Source organism: Budorcas taxicolor, chromosome 3 (assembly GCF_023091745.1).
Source record: "Budorcas taxicolor isolate Tak-1 chromosome 3, Takin1.1, whole genome shotgun sequence".
Taxonomy (NCBI): domain Eukaryota; kingdom Metazoa; phylum Chordata; class Mammalia; order Artiodactyla; family Bovidae; genus Budorcas; species Budorcas taxicolor.
In genome coordinates this window covers 54293006-54306985 of record NC_068912.1, presented here as the reverse complement: position 1 = coordinate 54306985, position 13980 = coordinate 54293006, and the positions used below count along the sequence as shown (strand labels likewise).

Here is a 13980-nt window from a genome sequence, read left to right as displayed (position 1 = left end):
GTCCATTCTGAAGGAGATCAGCCCTGGGATTTCTTTGGAAGGAATGATGCTAAAGCTGAAACTCCAATATTTTGGCCACCTCATGCGAAGAGTTGACTCATTGGAAAAGACTCTGATGCCGGGAGGGATTGGGGGCAGGAGGAGAAGGGGACGACAGACGATGAGATGGCTGGATGGCATCACGGACTCGATGGACGTGAGTCTGAGTGAACTCCGGTAGTTGGTGATGGACAGTTAGGCCCGGCATGCTGCGATTCATGGGGTCGCAAAGTCAGACATGACTGAGTGACTGAACTGAATTGAATAAATAATATCATATTATATTAAGTGGAGGGGAAGCATGAGACGAGATGGTCAGGGAAGATCTATGATAATAAACAGTTGTGCAGAGCCTTCAAGAAAAAGAGCTGGCTGGATGAAGAGTCAGCAAGCACTGTGGGCGAGTGAACCACAAGTGCAATGATCTGGGGATAGGAATGAACTCGCAATCTGCAAAGATAAAAAGGAGGCTAGTGTTCCGTAGCATAACCAGTGATGGAGAACATGTAAAAGATGAGCCTGGACAACCTAATAAAACATGGGAAGACCTAAACAGACATTTCTCCAAAGGAGATGTGTTGCTAAGTTGTGTCTGACTCTTTGAGACCCCATGGACTGTAGCCCATCAGGCTCCTTGCCCATGAGATATCCCAGGCAATAATATTGGAGTTGGTTACCATTTCCTTCTCCAGGGGATCTTTCTGATCTACAGATTGTCAAAAAAAAAAGTAAAATATGCTCAATATCACCAATTTTTTAGAGAAATACAAATCAAAACTGCAATGAAGTACCACTTCACATGGGTCAGAATGGCCATCATAAAATGTCTACAAATAACAAGTGTGGAGAAAAAGGAACTCTTCTGCATTGCTTTTGTGAATACAATTTGGTGAATCTACTATGGAAAACAATATGTAGGTTTCTCAAAAAACTAAAACTACATTTTCCATATGATCCAGTAACTCCACTCCTGGGCATATATCCAGAGAAAATTATAATTGGAAAAGATACATGCAACCCAATATTCATAACAACACTGTTTACAATGACCAAGACATGGAAGCAAACTACATGTCCATCAACAATGGGTAGATAAAGAAGATGTGCATGTATATATATATATATATCAGTTCAGTTCAGTTCAGTTCAGTCACTCAGTCCTGTTCAACTCTTTGCGACCCCATGAATCGCAGCACGCCAAGCCTTCCCGTCCATCACCAACTCCCGGAGTTCACTCAGACTCATGTTCGTCGAGTCCGTGATGCCATCCAGCCATATATATTATATATAAAGAAATGCTACTCATCCATAGAAAAGAATGAAATAATGCCATAACATAGAGATTATCATACTAAGTGAAGTCAAAAAAAGAAAGACAAATACCACATGGTATCACTTATATATGGAATCTAAAATATGACACAGGTGAACTTATGAACTTATCTATTAAACAGAAACAGACTCATATATAAAGATATAAATATCAAAGGATAAAGGAGTGGGGAGGGATGGATTGGGAGTTTGAGGTTAGCAGATGAAAACTATTATATATATTAATGTTATAGAATGGATAAACAACAAGGTCCTACTATAAAGCACAGGGAGCTATATTCAATGTCCTGTAAGAAACCAAAATGGAAAAAATATAAAAATGAATGCATATGTATATCTAATTGAATCATTCCACTTACAACATAAAGTAACACAACTTTGTAAATTAATTATACTTCAATAAAAAATAAATTACAGAAAGATAAGTTTGGAGAAATAGGGAAGATTAGGATCAGAGTGGGCTTCTGAGAAGCATGGATTTTGTTAAGATATAATGCAAGTTTAAGGAGGTATTCAGAGCAACTAAATTAAAGGTCACTGATTATTTCAAAGAGTTTATTAGGAAGGTCAAAGAAGAAGCAATTAGGACACTTCAGGGGAAAAAAAAAACCAAGCTTCAGGCAAAAAGAGGAGGTTAGCTTAGTCTAGGGTAGTAAAATAAAAATTGAGAGAAAGAGAGAGATTCAAGATATATGTAGTGAGAGTAAAAAGAAGACTGATATGTGGATTGAATCTGGGAAATAAACTAATAGAGGGATGTAACATTTGGGGCTTGAGATTGGGAGGTTGATGGTACTCAATTGAGATGAAAAAGAATGTGAAAGTAGAAAGTGCATTTAGGAGTAGAGATTGACCAAGACTTTATGGTGAAAATGACAAGTATAAGTGGATATATTTCCCAAAGAAAAAATTAGGTAGTTTTTCTACTTATGTGTCTGAATTTCAGAAGAAATATTAAGGCAAGAAATATCACTTTGAGGGGTATCAGAATAAAATTCTCTGGATATTTAAAGTCCATTGTGAAAGTATAAATAGTAGAAATAAAAGATCCCAGGGCCAAGTCTTGCAGGGACCTTCAATACAGATTGTTAGAAGAAAAGCCAGAGGTTGGTAAAGAGATTGAATAGAACTAAACACAAAAGTAGGAAGAAACTCAGAAGAACCTCAGTTCAGTTCAGTTCAATCGCTCAGTCGTGTCTGACTTTATGCGACCCCATGAATTGCAGCACAGCAGGCCTCCCTGTCCATCACCATCTCCCGGAGTTCACTCAGACTCACGTCCATCGAGTCCGTGATGCCATCCAGCCATCTCATCCTCTGTCATCTCTTTTTCCTCCTGTCCCCAGCCCCTCCCAGCATCAAAGACTTTTCCAAAGAGTCAACTCTTCGCATGAGGTGGCCAAAGTACTGGAGTTTCAGCTTTAGCATCATTCCTTCCAAAGAAATCCCAGGGCTGATATCCTTCAGAATGGACTGTTTGGATCTCCTTGCTGTCCAAGGGACTCTCAAGAGTCTTCTCCAACACCACAGTTCAAAAGCATCAATTCTTCGGTGCTCAGCCTCCTTCACAGTCCAACTCTCACTTCCATACATGACCACAGGAAAAACCATAGCCTTGACTAGACGGACCTTAGTCGGCAAAGTAATGTCTCTGCTTTTGAATATGCTATCTAGGTTGCTCATAACTTTTCTTTCAAGAAGTAAGCGTCTTTTAATTTCATGGCTGCAATCACCATCTGCAGTGATTTTGGAGCCCAAGAAAATAAAGTCTGACACTTTTTCCACTGTTTCCCCATCTATTTGCCATGAAGTGATGGGACCAGATGCCATGATCTTCGTTTTCTGAATGTTGAGCTTTAAGCCAACTTTTTCACTCTCCTCTTTCACTTTCATCCAGAGGCTTTTTAGTTCCTCTTCACTTTCTGCCATAAGGGTGGTGTCATCTGCATATCTGAGGTTATTGATATTTCTCCCGGGAATCTTGATTCCAGCTTGTGTTTCTTCCAGTTCAGAGTTTCTCATGATGTACTCTGCATAGAAGTTAAATAAGCAGGGTGACAATATACAGCCTTGATGGACTCCTTTTCCTATTTGGAACCAGTCTGTTGTTCCATGTCCAGTTCTAACTGTTGCTTCCTGACCTGCATACAGATTTCTCAAGAGGCAGGTCAGGTGGTCTGGTATTTCCCATCTCGAGGAATTTTCCACAGTTTATTGTGATCCACACAGTCAAAGGCTTTGGCATAGTCAAGAAAACAGAAGTAGATGTTTTTCTTGAACTCTCTTGCTTTTTCCATGATCCAGCAGATGTTGGCAATTTGATCTCTGGTTCCTCTGCCTTTTCTAAAACCAGCTTGAAGATCAGGAAGTTCATGGTTCACGTATTGTTGAAGCCTGGCTTGGAGAATTTTGAGCATTACTTTACTAGTGTGTGAGATGAGTGCAATTGTGCAGGAGTTTGAGTATTCTTTTGCATTGCCTTTCTTTGGGATTGGAATGAAAACTGACCTTTTCCATTCCTGTGGCCACTGCTGAGTTTTCCAAATTTGTTGGCATATTGAGTGTAGCACTTTCACAACATCATCGGAGAGAACTATTCGTCCACTTGTGCAAATTATCAGTTTCATTTGGGATGGCATGGTCACTTATATTGTGGAAATATGGGAACTTATAAGCTGATCAAGAAATTGCACATAAACATGTCTAGATGGGAAAGAAACACACCTCCCACACAAGCTATGTAGTAATGCAGGCAAGCTATTCACACCTGGAGACAACTACAGCATATTTAGAAGATGTAACCTCCCCACATTTTTATGTCTGAACATATCAGATAGTTTTAGGTCAACATAGATCCAAATTAGAGTCTTTGTGCTTGTAAGGTTCCTGATCATTGACAGTTACCTTAGCAAAGTACCAAGTTGCTGGAAATATTAAAAAAAAAACATCTGGATGGAATTGTTGTTTGATAATCCATGAAACCCTGAATAATGTGAGCTCCATGAGATCATCCTAGAATCACAAATACATAGCACCTAAAACCTTGGAGATGATATTTATATTCTTTAAGTATTTAGAGGGACCAAAGTCACCATAGCCTCTCCAGGGTCTCAGTGTGGAGCAAAATTCAAAGGTCTTTTGAAAAGCCAGGATTCAAAACTTTGATTAAAGCAAATGTGGTAATGCCAGTAGGACATTTTTTTTTTTTTTTTTTTTTGCTTTAACTTTCACCCATTCCTTCCTGATGTGTCAGCTCAGGGTCTGTCAGGAACTAGTGAGGCCATGCCAGACTTACCTTCAGCCTGTGTTCCAGTAGCCTTTCCTGCTCTTTATCAAAGTTTTCTCTTTCTCTCTCCAGCTTCCGTCTCAGCTGGGCTATGTTTTCCCTGAGACTTCTGTTTTGAGCTTCCATCTGCTGTTGCTGCTCCTATTGATTCTGTCTTAGTAATTCGCATTCCCTCTCAGCTGGCTCCCTCCTCTGCCCAACAAAGGTTTTAGAAAGAGAAGCAAGTAACAGATTAGACTCAAACTCTACTTTCTTGAGATTAGAAACCAAATCAAATTTGAAAAGAGAGTGCGAAATTTCAGAATTCACCTGGTGCCGCACATCAGGAGCAGGTTTGAGAATATGATGGGAAAGGCCTTGACCATCTGGCTGATGTCCAACCACAACTCTGTTATTTTCAGATTTAGCAGTGTGCATTCCACAGAAGTGGAAGCTCATTATTTTGGAAAGATCTTTATTTAATCTGTCAAAGGGCATTGAATGAAAATCCCCACCCTGCTAAGATATGAGCCCCATACCTGCTATGGCCATTGCTGCGTCAGTGAGGGCTTTATCTGACTGCAGGATGGATTTCTCGATTGCCACCTGAGACTGCAGGAAGTTCTGGAGGACCTCATTTGTCTAAGGAATTAAGAAGAACCAAAGCACTTTAGATTCCTACCAAGGAGACTTGTTCTGTACAAATGAGTCCTTCTGTGTCATTTTCACTTTCTGCCTAAAATGTTCCAGGAGCCTCTTACAAAGCATTCAAGTTTCTGAGTGTCATGAGACACTCTGCATGGCTCCTTTCAGTACCCTGCCCAGTGCTATTTTCTTTCATCAGCCCCAGGTATCAAGCAGTCAGAATTAATTGCAGTTGTACAAACTCGCAATCTCATATATTTGCATGTTTACCTGGGGCTCTTCCCTTTGGATAACATCTCAACCTAAACAACATGCACAAATATTTCAACTTATATCCGCCTTCTTTTCCAGGAAATTTTCCTAAACTATATGTCCAATGTGACTGTCAGATTCTAATTTATGCTGCTGTTGTCTCCTGCTACTTGCTAGTGTGTAACCTTAGGCAACTTATTTAAGCAGTTTGTGCTTCCTAGTTCACATATCGGAGAAGTCAATGGTACCCCATTCCAGTACTCTTGCCTGGAAAATCCCATGGATGGAGGAGCCTGATGGGCTGCAGTCCATGGGGTCCCTAAGAGTCAGACACAACTGAGCAACTTCACTTTCACGTCTCACTTTCATGCATTGGAGAAGGAAATGGCAACCCACTCCAGTGTTCTTGCCTGGAGAATTTCAGGGACAGGGGACCCTGGTGGGCTGCCTTCTATGGGGTCGCACAGAGTCGGACACGACTGAAGCGACTTAGCAGCAGCAGAAGTTCACATATAGAAAATGTGGATAATAAGACTAGATGCTTCAGAACAACTTTAGGAGGATTAAGTTTAAATTTTCAGAGAAAAAGCTTAACATTTTGCCTATAGGCAATAACAGTTTTATATATATTCTTTGTATTAGTATTATGTTTATCATCACTACCAGTGCAGCCCAAGATCACAGGTTCATAAGTGTTATCTTTCCATATTTGAGGGTCTATTTATTTGACTTCTGTCCACTTTGATCAGCCTTGAGTATAAGGATTTTGACTTTGCATCATAAATCCTCAGCATGTGGCACATTAAATGTCATGTTATTGGATAAAGAAAATGAATGACTTCTGTTCTCTCTCTGATGGATATTAGAAATTGATACTCATTTTTGGGGAATGGACATTTCTCCTCAAGAATAAATAACATGTAGTAATGGAGTAGCCCTCATAGTAAACTAGAGTCCAAAATGCAGTACTTAGATGTAATCTCAAAAACAACAGAATGATATGAGTTTGTTTCCAAGGCAAACCATTCAATACCACAATAATCCAAATCTGTGCCCCAAAAAATAATGCTAAAGAAGCTGAAATTGAACAGTTCTATGAAGACCTACAAGACTGTCTAGACTAACACCAAAAGGGGACTGGAATGAAAAAGTAGGAAGTCAAGAGATACCTAGAGTAACAGGTAACTTTGGCCTTGGAATACAAAATGAAACAGAACAAAGGCTAACAGAATTTTGTCAAGAGAACGCAAGGTTCATAGAAAATACCCTTTTTCAACAACACAAAAGACTCTGCACATGGACCAACACTACCAGATGGTCAATAGTGAAATCAGATTGATTATATTCTTTGTAGCCAAAGATGGAAAAGCTCTGTACAGTCAATAAAAACAAGACTGGGAGCTGACTGCGGCTCAGATCATGAACTCTTTATTGCAAAATTTAAACTTCAATTGAAGAAAGTAGGGAAAACCAATAGACCATTCAAAAATGACCTAAATCAAATCCCTTATGATTATAGTGAAAGTTACAAATAGGTTCAAAGGATTAGATCTGATAGAGTGCCTGAAGAACTATGGACAGAGGATCGTGACATTGTACAGGAGGTGGTGATCCAAACCATCCCCAAGAAGAAGAAATGCAAAGAGGCAAAATGGTTGTCTGAGGAAGCCTTACGAACAGGTGAGAAAACAAGAGAAATTAAGCCAGAGGCAAAGGAAAAAAGGAAAGATATATCCATCTGAATGCAGAGTTTCAGAGAACAGCAAGGAGAGAAAAGAAAGCCTTTTTAAGTGAACAATGCAAAGAAATGGAGGAAAACAATAGAATGGGAAAGACTAGAGATTTCCTCAAGAAAATGAGAGATACCAAGGGAACATTTCATGCAAAGATAGGTACAATTAAGGACAGAAATGGTAAGGACCTAACAGAAGATATTAAGAAGAGGTGGCAAGAATACACAGACGAACTATACAAAAAAGATCTTAATGAACCAGAAAACCATGATGGTATGATCACTCACCTAGAGCCAGACATCCTGGAGTGTGAGGTTAAGTAGACCTCAGGAAGCATCTCTACAAACAAAGCTAGTGGAATCTGAAAAGGTGATGCTGTGAAAGTGTTGCACTCAAAATGCCAGCTAATTTGGAAAACTCAGTGTGGCCACAGGACTGGAAAAGGCCACTTTTCATTACAATTCCAAAGAAGGTAAATGCCAAAGAATGTTCAAAGTACCACACAATTGCACTCATTTCACATGCTAACAAGGCCATGTTGAAACTCCTTCAAGCTGAGTTTCAACAGTATGCAAACCAAGAACGTTCAGGTTTTCAAGCTAGATTTAGAAAAGGCAGAGGAACCAGAGATCAAATTGCTGACATGTGTTGGATTATAGAATAATCCAGAGAATTCTAGAAAAACATCTACTTCTCTTCACTGACTTCGCTAAAGCTTTTGACTATGTGGGTCACAACAAACTGTGGAAAATTCTTAAAGAGATGGGAATACCAGATACCTTACCTGCCTCCTGTGAAACCTGTATGCAGATCAAGAAGCAATAGTTAGAACTGGACATGAAACAATAGACTGGTTCAAAATTGGAAAAGGAGTACATCAAGACTGTATATTATCACCCTGCTTATTTAACTTTTTGCAGAGTACATCATGCAAAATGCCTGGCTGGCTGAAAAACAAGCTGGAATCAAGATTGCAGGGAGAAATATCAATAACCTCAGATATGTAGATGATACCACCCTTTTATGGCAGAATGTGAAGAAGAATTTTAAAAACATCTTGATGAAGGTGAAAGAGGAAAGTGAAAAAGTTGACTTAAAACTCAACATTCAAAACACTAAGATCAGGGCATCCAGTCCCATCACTTCATGGCAAATAGATGGGGAAAGAATGGAAACAGACTTTATTTTCTTGGTCTCCAAAATCACTGCAGATGGTGACTTCAGCCATGATTTAAAAGACACTTGCTCCTTGGAAGAAAAGCAATGACAAACCTAGATAGCATATTAAAAAACAGAGACACTGCTGACAAAGGTCTGTACAGCCAAAGCTATGGTTTTTCTAGTAGTCATGTATGGATGTCAGAGTTGGACAATAAAAATGGCTGAGCATCAAAGAATAGATGCCTTCAAACTACAATTCTGGAGAAGACTTTTGAGAGTCCCTTGAGAATCAAATCAAATCAGTCTAATCCTAAGGGAAATCAACCCTAAATATTCACTGGAAGGACTGATGCTGTAGCCAAAGCTCCAATAATTTGGCTCCCTGATGTGAAAGACATGGGAATACCAGACCACCTAACCTGCCTCTTGAGAAATCTGTATGCAGGTCAGGAAGCAACAGTTAAAACTGGACATGGAACAACAGACTGGTTCCAAATAGGAAAAGGAGTCCGTCAAGGCTATATATTGTCACCCTGCTTATTTAACTTCTATGCAGAGAATATCATGAGAAATGCTGGAGTGGAAGAAACACAAGCTGGAATCAAGATTGCCAGGAGAAATATCAATAACCTCAGATATGCAGATGACACCACTCTTATGGCAGAAAGTGAAGAGGAACTAAAAAGCCTCTTGATGAAAGTGAAAGAAGAAAGTGAAAAAGTTGGCTTAAGCTCAACATTCAGAAAACGAAGATCATGGCATCTGGTCCCATCACTTCATGGCAAATAGATGGGGAAACAGTGGCTGACTTTATTTTTGGGGACTCCAAAAATCACTGCAGAAGGTGATTGCAGCCATGAAATTAAAAGACGCTTACTCCTTGGAAGTTATGACCAACCTAGATAGCGTATTCAAAAGCAGAGACATTACTTTGCCAACTAAGGTCCGTCTAGTCAAGGCTATGGTTTCTCCTGTGGTCATGTATGGATGTGAGAGTTGGACTGCGAAGAAGGCTGAGCGCTGAAGAATTGATGCTTTTGAACTGTGGTGTTGGAGAAGACTCTTGCAAGTCCCTTGGACTGCAAGGAGATCCAACCAGTCCATTCTGAAGGAGACCAGCTCTGGGATTTCTTTGGAGGGAATGATGCTAAAGCTGAAACTCCAGTACTTTGGCCACCTCATGCAAAGAGTTGACTCATTGGAAAAGACTCTGATGCTGGGAGGGATTGGGGGCAGGAGGAGAAGGGGACGACCCAGGATGAGATGGCTGGATGGCATCACGGACTCGATGGACATGAGTCTGAGTGAACTCCAGGAGATGGTGATGAACAGGGAGGCCTGGCGTGCTGTGATTCATGGGGTGGCAAAGAGTCAGACACAACTGAGCAACTGAACTTAGAACAGAACTAATGTTAAGGGAATCAAAATATGTCTACTACAAAAGAACTAAACATAAAAGAAGGCATAAATAAAACAAATGAAGCACAAAAAATGCCAAAAAGAAAAAGAAATAACAAAATAGTAATGAAACAGTTCTATCTTATGAATAATTTCTTTAAATGCAAATTGATTAAACTCTTCCCTGTCAAATGTAAATGCATTAACTCTCCAATCAAACCAGTAGATTGGCAGAATGGATTAAATTTTAGAAGTGTTCCAACTGTATGCTATCTATAAAAAATCTTACTTTAGGTCTAAGTACACAGAAATTGAAATTGAAAAGAGGAAAGAAGACATTCACAAATAATAGCAGGAGACTTTAATCTCCTACAATCAATAATGGATAGAAAAATCAGACTGAAAGTTAATAACAAAGTAGAGGCCTTGACCAACACTAGACTAATTCAATTAACAAAACTTCATCAAATGACAAAAGAATACAGATTTTCTCAGATGCACATTAAATATTTTCAAGGATGGAATACATGTTATGAAAAAAAAATCTTCGTAATTTTTTAAATGCTTGAAATCATACAAAGTTTCTTTTCTGATCACAATGGAATAAAACTAGAAATAAATAGCAGGAATAGAGCCGGGAAGTTCACAAATATGTGTAAATGAGATGACACCATTTTAACAAAAGGTCAAAGATAAAATCACAAGAAATATTATATAATACTTCTTGAAAAATGAAAATAAAAGCACACACACACACACACACACACACACACACACACACAAAACCCAAATGTGAAGAACCCTGAAATCAGCAACCTGACCTTACTATTTAAATAAATAGGAAAATAAGCAGAATCCGGGACTAGCAGAGTAAATGATACAAATTATTGTGGAGATAAAGAAAATGAATGACATAAAAATAATGCAATAATTTTTTAAAATAGTTAGTTCTTTGAAATAATCAATAAACAAACCCTTGAGCTAGTGAAAGTGAAAGTTGCTCAGTCGTGTCTGACTCTTTGTGACCGCATGGACTGTATAGTCCATGGAATTCTCCAGACCAGAATACTGGAGTGGGTAATCATTCCCTTCTCCAGGAGATCTTCCCAACCCAAGAATCAAACCCAAGTCTCCTGCATCGCAGGCAGATTCTTTACCATCTGAGCCACCAAGGAAGCCCTACTGTTCTTTAATGGGTGTGTGAATTAATCAGTGTTAGCAGTGACCACAGCCATGAAATTAAAAGACACTTGCTCCTTGGAAGAAAAGCTATGACAAACCTAGATAGCATATTAAAGAGTAGAGACATCACTTTTCTGACAAAGGTCAGTATAGTCAAAGCTAGGTTTTTCTAGTAGTCATGTACAAATGTGAGAGTTGGACCATAAAGAAGACTGAGCACTGAAGAATTGATGCTTTTAAACTGTGGTGTTGGAGAAGACTCTTGAGAGTCCCTTGTACTGCAAGGAGATCAAACCAGTCAATCCTAATGAAATCAACCCTGAATATTCATTGGAAGGACTGATGCTGAAGCTGAAGCTCCAATACTTTGGCCACCTGATGCAAAGAGCCAGTTCATTGGAAAAGACCCTGCTAATAGAAAAAGACTGACCACACAAGGAGAAGAGGCGGCAGATGATTAGCATCTCTGACTCAATGGACATGAGTTTGAGCAAACTCCAGGAGATAGTGGAGGACAGAAGAGCCTGGCGTGCTACCGTCTATGGGATTGCAGAGTCGGAGATGACTTAGCAATTGAACAGCAACAAGGCAATTAACAACCTCTAAAAGACTTTTCTTTCTTTAATGATCACTGCATGTTGGTTCTATTATTTTTATTGAAAGGAAATAAAAACAGTATTTCAAAGAAATGTATGCTCTCTCATGTTTATTGATGCATTCCTCACAGTTGACACCATAGGGAAACAACCTGAGTGCTCACTAATGCTTGAAAGAATAAAAAAAGACTTGACACATATACACAATGGAATACTATTTGGCCACAAAAAAGGAGGATATCCTGTCATTGGAGACAACATGGATGGACTTCTAGAACACCTAAGTGAAAAAAGTCAGACAGAGAAATACAAGCACTTGATGATATCCCACATGCATCCAATTTGAAAATGTCAATTTTTTCTTCTTCTTCTTCAATTCAGAGCATCTCTAAGGAATTAGAACACATATTTGATTTGAGTTGTCAGTGGAAACAAATATTTATATAGTATAGTTTGCCTTTACATTAAACTTTTCAATTTATTGGTCACATATTCATTGATACAAAGTTTCTTCCTTTAAAAGGGCAAAGCCATTCTTCCTTTTGAACACTTGAGGCCACAACTGGATGGAGCCATTTAAACTCTTCAGTAAAGATGTGTTAACATCTTTGCAGAGGCACAGACTGTGATACATGAAGGTGTTATGCCAGAAAAGTTTCTTTCATTCAGTTAGCCTTAAATCACCTTAGAGACATTATCTGGTGTCTAAAATCTGAAGTATTACCACAGACCTTTTGAGTATTCATGTCTTTCTGGCAATTGAAAACAGTCACACATGTGTCCATTTTTTGTTTTTCAAGCAGATAATTACCCTGTACATTCTTTGTCTAAACATACCCTATGGAGATATACAGAAAAAATATATATAATTGTTCCTGTAGTCAGAGGAACTTTACTTTTATTTGAAAATAAGTACCAGAATTAGTTACACCTGGTCACATCCAACTGGCTGCCATGTCCAATCATGTTATCAATTGAATGCTTGTGTTCTTCAAAATTCATCTAATGAAACCCTAAATGCCAAATTTTCCCCAGTATAATGTTATCTGGAACTGAGGCTTTTAGGAGGAAATCAGGCATGAGGTTGAGACCTTCATGAATCTGATTAGTGCCCTTAAAACAAAAACCTAAGAGTTTTCTTTCCTTTTCCCAATATGTGAGGACACAGCAAGAAAGCTACCATCTGTAAAGCTGGAGTAGGACGCTTACCAAGAATCCAACAATGCTGGCACACTGCTTCTGGACTTACAGCCTCCAGAATGGGAGGAATAAACATTTGCTTTGCTAGCCACCCAATCTATGGTAATTTGTTATAGCAACCTAAGATAAGACAAACTATGATGCTCATTACTATCATTGTATGTACTTGACTTCTGATTATTTAAATGCCAACACCTGACCTCCATCATCAGGGCATATCATCCCCAATAACATCAAGGCACCCAGGTCTGCAGTGGTACATCCCCCCTTCTGCACGTGCCTACTGCAGCCAGGCCACCACTGAACATTCAACTGTGATGGGATTCCTCTCACCAGGGCATATTCTTAATGTTTAGTGATCTGCTTCTGCTATCTGAAAAGTATAATTCAAACATAGGAAGTAAATGCTACTCTAGCTGTGGTTTCAAAGGGTAACAGGAAAGTTTATACCTTATTTTTGAAGCACATACAAGGAATTAAAAACCAAGGACAAAATGAAAGCAAGGTTAGGATGCAAATTTTATACTTTTTAGTATTCTGATATAATTCATTGAGTAGGCTAATGTCATTTCTAGAGGCAATGAGCAATTTCATCATCTAATAGCAAATTTCACATTTGTTTGCTAGTATTATAATTGTATTACATTTTATGCTTTCCTAGTAACTTATTTACAAAATGGTAATACAATCTTTCTGAAATATGGAGTATATAATGAAAATCATGTGTCCCTTCCCACATGCTGTTCTCCTCAGAAAGAACCAATGATTCCAATTTCTAATGAATCTTTCCAGAGATGTTTTATCTCGATATACATATGGGTGCACATACATTTTTACTGTGAAAATATTATCCATAATATTTGTACCTTATTTTTTCACTTTATAGTATATCTTCAAGTTTGTTCTATATTCATACAAATAGAGCTGAATTGTCCATTTATTGGCTAAATACAAGGTATTTCAGTATTGCACATACATAAAGTATATTACCAATTTTTATAGATGGACTTCTAACCAGATTCCTGATGGACATTTAACTAGACTCCAATCTTTCGCCTTTAAAAGCAGTGCTTCGGTGAACCTCTTTCATGTATGTATGTATATATATGTGTGTGTGTGTGTGTGTGGGGGTGGGTGCTCACATATATAATACATGATTTTCCACATATAGATACAT

At 38.6% G+C, this 13980-nt stretch overlaps 1 pseudogene; it reads right to left on the bottom strand.

The window, feature by feature from the left end:
- The window catches only part of LOC128045565 (guanylate-binding protein 4-like), a 33059-nt pseudogene extending 20050 nt beyond the window's left edge, over positions 1–13009 (bottom strand).
- Between the last annotated feature and the right edge of the window lie 971 nt (positions 13010–13980).